This window comes from Neolamprologus multifasciatus, chromosome 13 (assembly GCF_963576455.1).
Source record: "Neolamprologus multifasciatus chromosome 13, fNeoMul1.2, whole genome shotgun sequence".
NCBI classification, from domain to species: domain Eukaryota; kingdom Metazoa; phylum Chordata; class Actinopteri; order Cichliformes; family Cichlidae; genus Neolamprologus; species Neolamprologus multifasciatus.
In genome coordinates this window covers 15,922,069-15,935,457 of record NC_140451.1, presented here as the reverse complement: position 1 = coordinate 15,935,457, position 13,389 = coordinate 15,922,069, and positions in this window count along the sequence as shown.

The following is a 13,389-nucleotide window of genomic DNA, read 5'->3' as shown; positions in this document are numbered from 1 at the left end:
TCTGCCTAGCTCCAGTGACAGCTGGATAAGCTGGAGGTCCGCTCACTCCGAGTTAAGCAGGTGATTGATGGATGGATTTTTAGTTTGGTGAGTTTAAAGTCATGTACTTGATGCTGCTTTTTTTCCCCTCTTTCTTTATAGTGGAAAAAATATAAAAAATTGTCTTTAAAAAATGGAATTGGAAGGTTCATCATGCACTCAGTCGCTGCTTTGACTGCAAAACCATTTCCACAAGACCATGAAATGTGAGTTAGAGCTACGAAAGAAAAACAGCTACTGAGTGAACTCTTTAAACTCAATTTAAAAGAACTAAAGACTGTTTTGTCAAAGTTGTGGTTCATTATGTAAAACTTGAGTCAGTGAGCCATTCTGCATGCAGTGGTGTGTAACATGTTTGCTGAGATGTAATGTTGTTATTACTTAGTTTTACTTCAGGGAGCATTTTAGTTTTGAATGCTGAACTGACCAATACTATATTTGTTAATAAGCTTACTCGCCTGCCACTTTGTTGGGTGCACTTACTGGGTTGGACTCCCTTTTGCCTCAGAGCTTTGTGACATAGATTAAGAAAAGTGCTGGAAAATTGTTCAGGTCTTGTGTGACAACAACACCACGAAATATATACCGGTCGCAGCAGATGGCCGCCCCTCCCTGAGCCTGGTTCTGCTGGAGGTTTCTTCCTGTTAAAAGGGAGTTTTTCCTTCCCACTGTCGCCAAAGTGCTTGCTCATAGGGGGTCATATGATTGTTGGGCTTTTCTCTGTATCTATGAAGCGCCTTGAGGCGACATTTGTTGTGATTTGGCGCTATATAAATAAAATTGAATTGAATTGAATTGAATTGAATTGAAAGCAGCCCAAACTGTTGATTTATGTTTTCAAGCTGTTTACGTCAAATTTTGACCTTAACGTCTAAAAGTTTCAGCAGAAATTAAGGCTTCACAGACCAAACAATAATAATGCAATATTCTATTGCCCATTTTTCAGACTGACGCTGCACAGTTTTCTGATTTTAGCTGGCGGGAGTGGCACCTGGTGTGGTCTTCTGCTACTGTATTACATGTGCTTCACGGCTTGATGTGTTGTGAGATGCTCTTGTGCATACCTTGGCGGTAATGAGTGGTTATTTGAGTTGCTGTTGTTGCCTTCCTATTAACTTGAAGCAGTCTGGTTATTATACTCTTGCATCAGCAAGACATTTTCACCCAGAGAACTTTCACTCAGTGAATATTTTTCCATTTTTCTGAACAATCTCCATAAAGAATAGAGTGGGAATCCCAGCAGATAAGCAGTTTCTCAAAGCCCATTTGCCACCAACAACCATTCCACTTCATCTGGTCATTTGAACATGTCTAAATACCTCAATTGAAAATTTTATTTATATAGCACATTTCATCATATGAGAACTTGATGTACTTAATATGGAACAAGAAGACAGCAAAGGGGAACAACACCTGTTAAATGTAGGCATGTGTAATTGAAATGGTCTGTTTTTGAATGTACACACAGATATAATTGATCTCAGATCAGCAGGCAGCCTTTTGCAAAGAACAGGACCACAATAACTGAAAGCACTTTCAGCGGACAGAAATCTGATTCTGGGAACAATTATAAGATCTGAATCTGATGACCTGAGAGGTCTGACTGGGTTGCAGCCAGTGAGCAAGTCAGAGATTGAGAGCTTTGTGAACTAATATAAAACATTTTAAAGGTAAGCAAGTTCCTGAAATCTTACTCCTGATTTGGGGGATTCCTGCAAACAGAGTGTTACAATAATTTTACCACTTGGTCTACGTGGACCAATTCTCAGAGTCAGGAATTAACCTTGGGTATATTTTTTAAGTGATAGAAAGCAGTTATGGTGACCTTATTGGTGTGATTATCAAAACTTAGATCACCAATTCAAAATGATGGACACAGAGTTCCTGACTTGGATGAAACCGGTGATAAATATAAACTTGTGTGTGATAAAATGCCTGGAGTTGATTTGAGGTGTGGTGCTTGCATTTGGAAGATTTTGCAGTGAACAGACAAGATGCGGTCAAAGGAGCTCCATGTAGGTGAAACAAGCCATCATTAAGCTGTGAAAACAGGAAGAAAAAAAATTGAGAAATGGCTAAAATAATCTACAGTTTGGGACAACATGAGAAAGAAAGAAAGCACTGGTAAACTCAGCAAAAAGACCTGGACGTCCAAGGAAGACAACAGTGGTGGATGATCACAGAATCATTTCCATGGTGAAGAGAAACCCCTTCACAACACTCTCCAGGAGGTAAGCGTATCGATCCAAGTCTCAGTAAAGTTCAGTTCTGGAAAAACGTATGGCAAAGGCGTGGAACAGCTCATGATCCAAAGCATACCACATCATCTGTAAAACACGGCGGAGGCAGTGTGATGGCTTGGGCGTGCACGGCTGCCAGTGGCACTGGCTGTTTATTGATGATGTGACACAGAACAGAAGCAGCTGAATGAATTTGGGCATACATACAGAATTACTTTACTGTCTGCTCAAATCCAGCTATATGCAGTCAAATCGATTAGGCAGTGTTTTGTTATACAGATGGACAATGACCCAAAACATACAGCTACAGAAACCCAGGAGTTTATTAAACAAAAGAAGTGGAATATTCTTGAATGGCAAAGTAGTCACCTGATCTTAACCCAGCTGAGCATTTCACTTGTCGAAGGCTAAACTTTGAATAGCGGGACCCACAAACAAACAGCAACTGAAGGCTGCTGCAGTAAAGGCCTGGCAGAGCATTACAAAGGAGGAAACCCAGAAGCTGGTGATGTCCATGAATTCAAGACTTCGGGCTGTTTTGCCAGCAAAGGGTTTTCAACCAAGTATTAGAAATGAACATTTTATTTTCACTTATTTCATTTTTCCAATTACTTTTGAACCCCTGAAATTGAGGCGTCATGTTAAAAAAATGCTTCAGTTCCTCACATTTGTATGCAATGTTTGTTCAGCCCACTGAATTAAAGCTGAAAGTCTGGACTTGAACTGCACCAGAGTTGTTTTATTTAAAAGTCATTGTATTAATGTACAGAAGCAAAATGAGAAAAACGTTAGCTCTGTCCAAATATTTCTGGACCTAACTGTATATCTAGCCATGTGGCCACTGTACAGCCTATTTAATACATTTCTAAAATGTCAAGATAATGAAAAACAAGAAGTAACCTGACCACAGTGCTCAAACTGATCAAGGTAGTTGGTTTTATTAAAAGTGGATCTATTACACTTTTTTTCTAGGTCACTATTGCTGATATACTAGAATTGCTTTGCACAGTTCAGTTGAAAACAGAACAGCCACAGCTGTGTGCCTGGCTGTACTTTACCCATCAAAGAAAGGCAAGGATATCACATCTCTTTGACATCACACATCCAAGAGAGTAAACTATTGGACTGCAAACTGTGAGAAACCATGTTTTGAGCTGTCTGTAAGTTTGCTGATCTAAAATTTGAAACTCTGGTCATGTTTTAACAGGAGCATCCATCATTGTAGCAGTATATGGCAGATAAAGACCAACAAAAAGGTCTAATAAACGCTCTTTAATCTTTCTTTAGGTTGGCTGTTAAGTGTATATGTGTGTAAATATGAATGTAGTTTTATTTAAGCATCTGATTCCTGTGGTTTCCCAATAAACCTAAGTGGTATAATCCAAATATTGGGGGAAAAAAAAAAGAATATTCAGAGTCTCTCCTCCATCTCAAAGCCCCTCTGAAATATATAAAACCAACATTGTTTGGGTGTTTACTTTTCTGGCAGACAAACTATTTCTATGAAAAAAAAATGCTTCCATCCACTAACAGCAGCTAAAATGACTGATGTGCCACACAACCAATCGGGAAAATATTTTTTAATTTTCAACAAATTCACTTCCCCGTGAGCGCTCATATGACTCACTAATAATGGAGACACTTATTGAAGAAATTGCCCTGCTAGATTAGTTTGCAAAGTTGAAGGCAGTGGCTGTACAATTGTGTTGCAGTTTGTTGCAAGACCGATAATGGAAATTTCTATTTAAAGTGTTTTTTATTACTAAGCACCATTTCCAACATTTAGAGCTTTGATTACATTTCTGTTTGATTTTCATCCTCCAGGCCTCTGGAAGTCTTCTGGAATTCTACTAAAACATATGTCCTCATTTGGTGTTTTGATCATGATGGTGGAGAATGGCAACAGGGTGCCCCAAAATCTCTCATAGGCTTTTTTGCGTGGATGATGGTGAATGCGAAGGCTGTAGCATACGGCACTCATTATTTTTATACTTCTCAAATCATTTAGTGATCTCTTGTGTCCTGTGTATGGGGAATTATTGCCCTAGAAAACCACTAGAATAGAAATGTTTTTTTTGTGTGTGCACAGACTGAGTCACGGTAAAAAGAAAGTACACCCTCTTTAAATTGCCAATCCCAAGTACAGCAGAAAATCTCCATCAGAGTAGCTGAAAAAAGGGGGAAAAAACTCAAGGTGCAATGGCCCAGTCAAAGTCCAGACCTCAACCTGATTGAAATGCTGTCTAGAGAGCTGTGCATAAACAAATGCCCATAAACCTCAATGAACTGAAACAATGTTGTAAAGAAGAGTGTGCCAGTATTCCACCACAATGATGTAAGAGGCTGATAAACCCACAGAAAACCATTACTTCAAGTTATTGCTGCTAAAGGTGGTTCTACAAGCTACTGAATCATGAAGTGTACTTGCTGCTTCTTCATTTTAGCTTAGTTTTAGTTAAATAAATAATGACACTGTGTAATATGTATGGTAATGACTAGATAATTTTTATTATGTCCTGATATGCAAAACCTTAGAAGTGAAAGATTGTACTTTCGTTTGATGGCTTTAAATTAGAGGAGAGCGGATCGATCCGAATACTGATGCTACGGATACCAACGCACAGCACTATGTTAAGAAGTGGGCAACAAAAAAGCCTCAGTAGAAGAAAGAAAAAGTTCTAATAGTGACGAGTAGAAAACCACCACACTCACTTAAAATAGAGTACACAAGGTTTATTTTTCTTTCTAAGCAGAGTAGAGGAGTGAAGGCTTAGTTCTGGCCTGAAATTCAAGACCTGAAGCCACCACAGTTACAAACAGGAAAAGGTCTGCATCTTCCCAAGAAAGGCTTTTTTACCCACCTTGATAAGCCTTGCATTAGGGGAGTACGTTTTCACAGCAGGTCCTGGGAATACAACTCTAGAGCTCTTCTCCTCCAGGTCGTGAGCGATTTCTTCTGGTTGGCCACCCCCTAATTACAGAGTAGGCTTAAACTCCCTAATACACAGGTCCAACAAACCAGCAGCTTCCAATCCGGTCTTTTATCACAACAAATCCATATAAACCCAAATTAAAACAAATCCTCCTTCCAGTAAAATTTAATTATTTTAGCAGCTAAACCATCCAGGCCAGGTTAAAACTATTGTCCTTTAAAATGCCTTTTTCTGTCACCAGCTTTAAACGTGTCCTACAACATACTTCCTTCCTGTTTCTGCAGTTCTGTCCTATTTATAGAGAAGGGCCCAAATCCACACCAATCAACTACTCCCAGTACTCAGCTGGACTAGAGTGGAATCCCCACTCCCGCATGGGTGTGGCTTATATTTCACACTCAAACACAAAATACAATAATTGAACTGGAAAATAATCCTAAACCACAACGACTAGTTAAAAAATACATTTTATTTTGTTTTGATTTTTTGGTCACATTCGTAGGTGTTACACACCACAATTCTTTGCCCGTGCACCTGTTGGCATCGTTCCACTGATCTAAATGTAGAGAACCGAGAGTGTCCGTTACCGTCTCTCGGTGTCACTGCGTGGTATTGATTGTAACACCAGATGGAAGCATCAGTTACACTCCCATCAGCATTTTCTCTCATTCTTGTGAATCCTGGCAATTCTTGCAGTGATGCAGAGTGTGATGTTGGGCTCTAAATGATAATTTAAGAAACAATATATTTGCCATCGAGATTGTTCCCAAACACTAAATTAGCCAGGAGACGTGACAAAACTCTTGATTGCAAAACTGGACACAAAACCACCTGCAGCTGTATGCAAATGCATCACTATTCCTGCGGGTGCTGTCTCATTAACCTGACAGATGTGTGAGTCTCTTCTCATGTGATTAACTTCGCTCGCAAACTCCGCGCTCCTTCTAAGCCTTACCTGCAGCCACGTTGTCGCTTCGTGTTGGACAAAACCCGTGAAAGTGGTGCGTTAGTTGCTCTAAACATCCCCTTCGCTCCTGCAGGAATGTTTTAATCAGCAGCAGCAGCACGCATGCGACTTGGCTTTACGCTTCTTCGTATTGTTCTGAATCAAACGGCTTGGTAAACAGTGACCATCTATTTCCGCCCCCAAACACTACAAAGTTTGCTTAACTGAACGTACATTTACATTTTTCTTCTCTCTCCCTCTTTCTTTTTCTAGTTATTTTTCCCCTGAGTTATTTAAGCTTTGAAGGTTGGATTTAATGAGATCATATTGTGCATCCATATTTGACTTGAAAATGACTTAGATCTTTGTTTACAATGCTTTCCTTCGTTTTGCTTGGGTGCATATTCTGCTTGGATTATTATAAACACACGACTGTAGAAATAATCACAGTATAAGTTTGAGCACCTTTAAATTTTCAAACTTGCTTTGCTTTCTCTCAGACCGCATCAGTGACTTGATAAGTGAAATATGTTATCATCACAAGAGGGAGTAAAAAATTTTTGTAAAAATAAATGGCTTCTTATCTAATAGAAAGCTAATTAGAGTGTTTCTCAAAATCAAACTATTCCTTTAAGTAAAAACACAAACTTTTTTAAAAAATGCATTTGAGGCCTACTGCAAATATCTGATGATAACTCATCTATAATTGATTTTGGTTTAAATTAATTCTCAGAAACTCCCACTTGAATTTAAATGTGATGTCTGTATTGAATGACTGCTGTTTCTCCACAGGAAAAAAAAAAGAAGAAGCTCCCTCACGTCTTCCCACTACCAGTTAAGTGGATTCTGTCACACATATTAAAACCAAATCTGCAGCAGAGTGTGACACATCAAAGGGGAAATGGGAAGCGAACCCCCTTGTTAATGGAGGGAATTGTGGAAGTGGAGACTGTGAGATGTTGGGGCGACATAATGGCACTGACAATCAACCAGCTCTGTGCCCATCCCTTTTCCCTGCAGGGGGATGTTGGTGGAGACGGAGAGCTGGAGCTTGTTGATGCTTCGTGAGCTGACACTGAGTTAGCAGTCTGAACAGACAGTAGATAAGAAACTGAAAGATGGGCAGTGTGAGGGGGGAAAAAAGAGTTGGGAGCAATCTCCTGGATTGTCTCTTTGACGTTGATAAATTGAGGATCCAAATCTCACCAATCCACCAGATTGCCCCCTTGAGATTGAATGATACAAAAGAATTTTTTTGCCCCTTTATTTTTACTGCGGATAACCTCCTTAAGGGGGTGTTACAGTAAGATGAAAACACTGTCAAAATGCATTGTTTCTTAGCCGTTCAATTCAAATCTGAAGCCTGCTTTAAGATGAAGACCTTACACGATGTATCCCTTTATAAGTTCCTGAAGGCAGGCTGGTTTAACCGCTTCACTTTGATCATCTCTGTAAACTGTTGTCAGGCACATTTTGGGAAATGAGATAACAGAGGAATGGTCTTTGCTGTCTTCTCAAACATGGTTAGTTATAAAAAAGAAAATGAATGCCATAAAGTGAAACATCAGTATATTCTAAAATTGGTAAGTTTGTTTTTATTCTCTCAAAAGCACTGCATTCATCACTCAGAGAACAAACCATCCTTTGGGCCGTGGAAGTTGACACAAATTATTTGCTCCGTTAAATCACACCTGCTGTTGAACATTTATTAAAAAATAAATCTGTTTTGAAATAATCTCAGCCAGAGCGGGGGTGAGGTGCAGGAGCTCACCTCTCTCTCTGTCTCCCACAGCTGCATTGGTTAATCTCCTCCTTGTAGTTCATTGCCTCGGCACCCCTCGGGGAGGTGGGATTTTTTTTGCACTACTCACATGCATGTTTCATCTTCACAAGGTCTGAAGCAGCACTCGCTATAGAGAACTGCAGTTTTCCCAGGCCCCATAATTGTCTGTAGTTTGATGTCTTAGCTGGTCAAGACCTCACATTTGTGCCAGCAACTTCAGAGAGAGCTACAAAAAGATACCTTTTTTTCTTCTCCTGAATTACATCAGTGTGACCCTACAGCATAATTCCAACACCAAACACACACTGACTAATGACTCATATTTTTCACCCGCAATGGAATCTATGTCATACTTAGCTTTATACATGAAAATGTGTACATGGCAATCAAATCAGGCACAAAACCTACAGAATTGAGCTTTTAAAGTAATCCGTCAAGTGCCTGCATTCAGGCTAAGAAGTATTTTCTGTTAAAGGCCTGTTAACATTTCCTTGCCATTCACACATCATGGTTGAAAAATAAGTCTGTGGAGAAAAACTGAGAGAAATGTTAATTCAAAATGCCAGAGAGGCTCTGTGTGCAGTTCAGTTGGCTTTTCTTCGATCCTGAAAATGATGTGAAAAACATTCACTGAGACAAAGTGCTAATACTTCCCCGAGGGTTCCCTCGCTGATAAGGTGAAGTCAATGTAAGCTTGTAATCGATTTCATCAACTTGCTGCAGCAACCCTCGGAGCATTTTAGTAAAGAAATGCAGCAGTGAAGGGATAATTCAGTAATGCCTTAACTGTGACTTGGGAATGTTGTTTCTGTCTGTGATTATATTAAAATTAACCTTTGGTTACATAGAGGCCTAAGTAAGCCTATATAGTTAACAGACAATTAAAAAATATCACATTGTTAGTGACTGGTGGGTGTATGTACTATATTTGCTGTCAGAGCTTCCTTAATTCTTTCAACAAGGTGCTGGAAACATTCATGAGAGACTTTGGTCCATGCTGACATGAAAGCATCACATAAGTGCTGCAAATATGTCAGAGGCACATTCATTAAATGAACCCCAAAGGTGCCCTGTTGGATTAAGATCTGATGACTGTGGAGGGCATTTGCTGAAGGAACCAGTTTGAGAATACCTGAGCTTTGTGACATGGTGAGTTATCCCGCTGGAGCCATCAGATGATGGGTACGCTGCGGTGATAAAGGGATGAACATGGTCAGCAACAATTCTTAGGTAGGTTGTGGCTTTTAAAAGACGCTGATAGGAAAAGCTTTAATGTTGTTTACGCCAAATTCTGACCCTGCAATCTGAATGTCATAGCAGAAATCGAGATTCAGTAGTCAATAGGCTTAATAGTCAATGTTTTTCCAATCTTCTGTTGTCCAGTTTTGCAAATTGTAGCCTCGTTTTCCTGTTCTTGGCTGACACGAGTATCACCCACAGTTGCCTGCTGCTGCTGTAGCCCATGTGCTATCATGGTTTGGTGTGTTCAGAGATGCTCATCTGCATACCTTGGTTGTAAAAGTGGTTATTTGATTTAATGTTGCCTTCCTATCAGCTTGAATCAGTCTGATCGTTATCCTCTGATCTTTAGCATTGGCAAGGCATTTTCACGCATAGAACTGCTGCCCAGTGGATATTTTCCTCTTTTTCAGACCATTCTCCCTGAACCCTAGAGATGGTTATGTGGAAAAATCCCAGTAGATCAGAACTTTCTAAAATACTCAGACCAGTCCATCTGCTAACAACAACTATGCCACTTCATCAGGTCGTCGTGAACGTGTCTGCCTGCATAAATGCATTGAGCTGCTATGATGTAATTGGCTGTTTAGAAATTTGTGTTAACAAGTATTTGAACATGCAAGTGATATCGGTGAGTGTATAAAGTTTTAGACTTTCTCCTGAATTTGCTATCAGCGTCAGAGAAATAAAATTACGTAAAATGCTTCCAGCCTTGATTCTGGCTTATAGCTCATGAAACTCAGAGAGATCAATGAAAAATAAATGCTACACGATACAGAAATTTCTAAATTCTGAAATGTAAGTTCATTTATACACTCAGAACTTGATCAGGGCTCCTGTGCCACAACTTACTGCATCACTATGGTGTGGCATGAAGGTGTTACTTTAGCCTTCCTTTGATAATGGCCTTCAGCTTGTCTGAACCTTCTATGGCAATAATTCTATGACCTGAATCCCCATAATGTATCATTGGGTTTTGTTTGGCCAATTAAGCACAGTGATAGCATGGTCTTCGGTCATTTAATGGTAAGGTTTATGAAAAGAATGAATTTTTCCACAGCATTTTATTGCTTTGAGATGCATTAACCTACAGTAGCTGGGGAGTGGTGAGTACGTATGGCTCCTATAGGTGGATGTTTACTGGAGTGGTGGAGGGCTGTAAATGTAACATGACATTTTGCAGCTTAAACAGACAATAACATGGAGAGAGTGCGTTTGATATATGATGTGAGGCCACATATCTATGAATTAGTACTGCTCTTTGCCTCTCGAGCTTGCAGGCTTTGCTCTATACATGCATATGTGCATATTCTAATTTCCTATAGGAAATTAGAATGAACTTTTTGCCAAGAGCAAATTAAGCGAGCTCACTAAAAAGCAAAATGAAGCAAGGGAAAGAGAAATGTATGAATAAATTCTATTAGCACAGAAATTGTAATTTATTTTAACTGGCTGGCTTTTGTACCCCGCATTTTAACTAGCAACATTATTATTTTTTGATTCAATAAGTTACATAATTGATCATCTTTTACCACATTTTCTCCACGTTGGAGGCGTGCTAACAGAATATGTGTTTATATATGTTATGTTATGTAGGGGATTTAATATGCATGGACCTACAAAAACAACATTTAGTTCGGAGTGATTATGAGCATGCTCGTACTGCACACACTAATTGTCAGCTCAGTGTTGAGGCATATAAACTTTTAGCATTAGCTGAAGCCATCACTGAAAGCCCTTTTCTGAGATGTGGCACATCTAATTTTCCTTGTTTGGCTTTAAATAGTTCCCTGTAGGGAGTGCAGACTTGTCATGTGCTCTCCATTATAACACCTAGGGACAAAAAGACTCAAACATGACTTTGACTGCATCAACGGCTAAATCAATTGTTGGCTGTTTTTGTGTGGGCCTCATGAATCACCTTGCCCTCCGAGCAATAGTTGTTGTTTACTTTTGCCATCCAGATCAAAATGAACAACTGTGTGTTATTTCCAAAGCTGCGAAAGAAAACACAATAAAGGCAAAACAAAAAGGTTTCATTGGGGACATCTGTGACTCTGAATCTTGACAGCTACATTACAGTGTTGCCTGTTGGAAGCATTTATCCAACAGTGTTACCCATGGGTGTATGTGCAATATTAAAGAGCTGGGAGAGAAAAAAAAGATTCCTGCTGTGGCTTCATTTTTTACAATCTTGAGTAGTCTGTCAGCTAATTGGACTTTTGGGTTTTTAAGACTAGAATAGCCCACCTTAAATGGGAAAAACTCCAATAAAATCTACACCATGCATAAAAGAATATCTAATGGTTATATATTCATGCTGTAACAAGCAGCAGTGAATGAGATGGAAAAGAATACAGAAGATCGGGATAATAAGCAACAGCTGAGGGTTAACCTGAAGAAAAGGCGAAATATCACATATTTACACAAGCTCGCAGGGCAGAATCAAAGCACTGACTTTTTAATACAGGATGACAGGAAATATCCATCTGTATTAGTAAAACTGCACGAATTCAGACTGGATGTTACACACAAAGCATGTCTGTTTCTAGTAAAAGACACGAGATATGAATCACCTGCCATCATTAGACCAAGCGTCATATTCAGGCACAATTTATCCCGTTTATCCACTATATGTGTTTGTGGTCTGCAGCAGCTCAGTTGCCAAGGAAATATTAGATATTTTTACATAAATATTTGTGATCTTAAACAGGAGATGCATGCAGAAGCTTACAGCTGTCTACATTATGCATTAAAAACACTCTCACTGGGAACAGATACAGACATCAGTGTTTGCTTTAAGACATTATTCAGTGAGAACTGGTTTTATTTTTAATAGAAAGTGACTCGAGCAAATTCTGATGGGATCCTAAATTTACTTAGAAAATTAACTTTTTTAGAGGCACTTCTTGTGTTGCTTTATTCCTTTTATAAAGGAAGCCTTTATTATTTAATATACACTGCGGTGAATTCAGCCGGGTACTATATTTATGAAGCTGTGGAAGAGCAGTTCAGTTCACTTCCTCCTTAGTTGATCCATGTGCATAGTGCAACATAATATGTCAAAGCTCATCATCTTTCTAAAATTACTGCAGCTCTAATGAGCTAAGGGGGGGGGGGGGGGGGCTTTGGTGCAAGAAGGAAGCTAAGATCAGCTATGGTAGTCGTCTTACAGTAGCACACACCTACTGTCACCTGGATCCCAGCCTGCTGTCGCAAGGCCAGAGAAACAACATGAAAATGATCAAAACACATCCAGGGCTCTAACTCTGCACACCATTTCATCACAAGCACTACGCTGGTGAGGAGGCTCTTTTAGACTCTGGTGATTATAAGCCCTCGTTTTCTATTCTGGCTCATCAAACCAGCTGTCTAAACAAAGCGGAGTTTGCTCAGGTAGCCCGTTCTTGGATCGAGGAAATGCTGTGCGTGTGAGAATTATCACCATGCTCTGTTTTGCATCATTGAACATTTCTGGGTACTCGCCTAGATCCTGACCCACTTTGGTGTCTTTGTGTTTCCGATATTTAGATCAAGTGATTTTTTTCAGGAAGATAAATGCCGTGCTGTCTGACTGACTCTGTGGAGTCTATGTCATCGAGCGAATGAATTAAACAAATGTCAGAATGGGGGGTGGTGGTGGATATTTTGACGAAACAAATCTGCTATTCATCTGAGCGGATTCACAACACCCCTTTCCACCCGAAAAGATAACACAAAGACGAACACCCGCATCAAATTTGAGTCGTTAAACCTGCGAGCTGTTTGACTTGAACACATCGCGAGAAGGTTTGGTGCGACTGGTTTATGAGGCAATCGATTTATTTTGTAAATCAAATACGAACACACAAATCCAGAAAGAAGACAGTCGTGAACATTTGTTTGAATTGTAGGGAGCCTGTATTGCTTCTATCAATCTCAAGCGTTAATCACCGTGAACCATATGTAGAGCCTGAGACAGCACCGTTCATTATGACTACCACTTTGAAAATGACAAGAGGTGAGCTGTGACTGGCTGCTGGAGTGTATTGTGGAGGCAGTGACGGGTCGGGCCCGTAAAGTAGCTTTGACACTTGGCCAGAACGCCAGCAGTGGGCTCGACTTATTTAATGAACTAACATGTTCGTGTTGGCAGACCTAACTGAAGCATTTATTAGAGAGCTGGGAACAGACACAAGGTGCACTCAGGTTGGTAATAACAACAGCCAC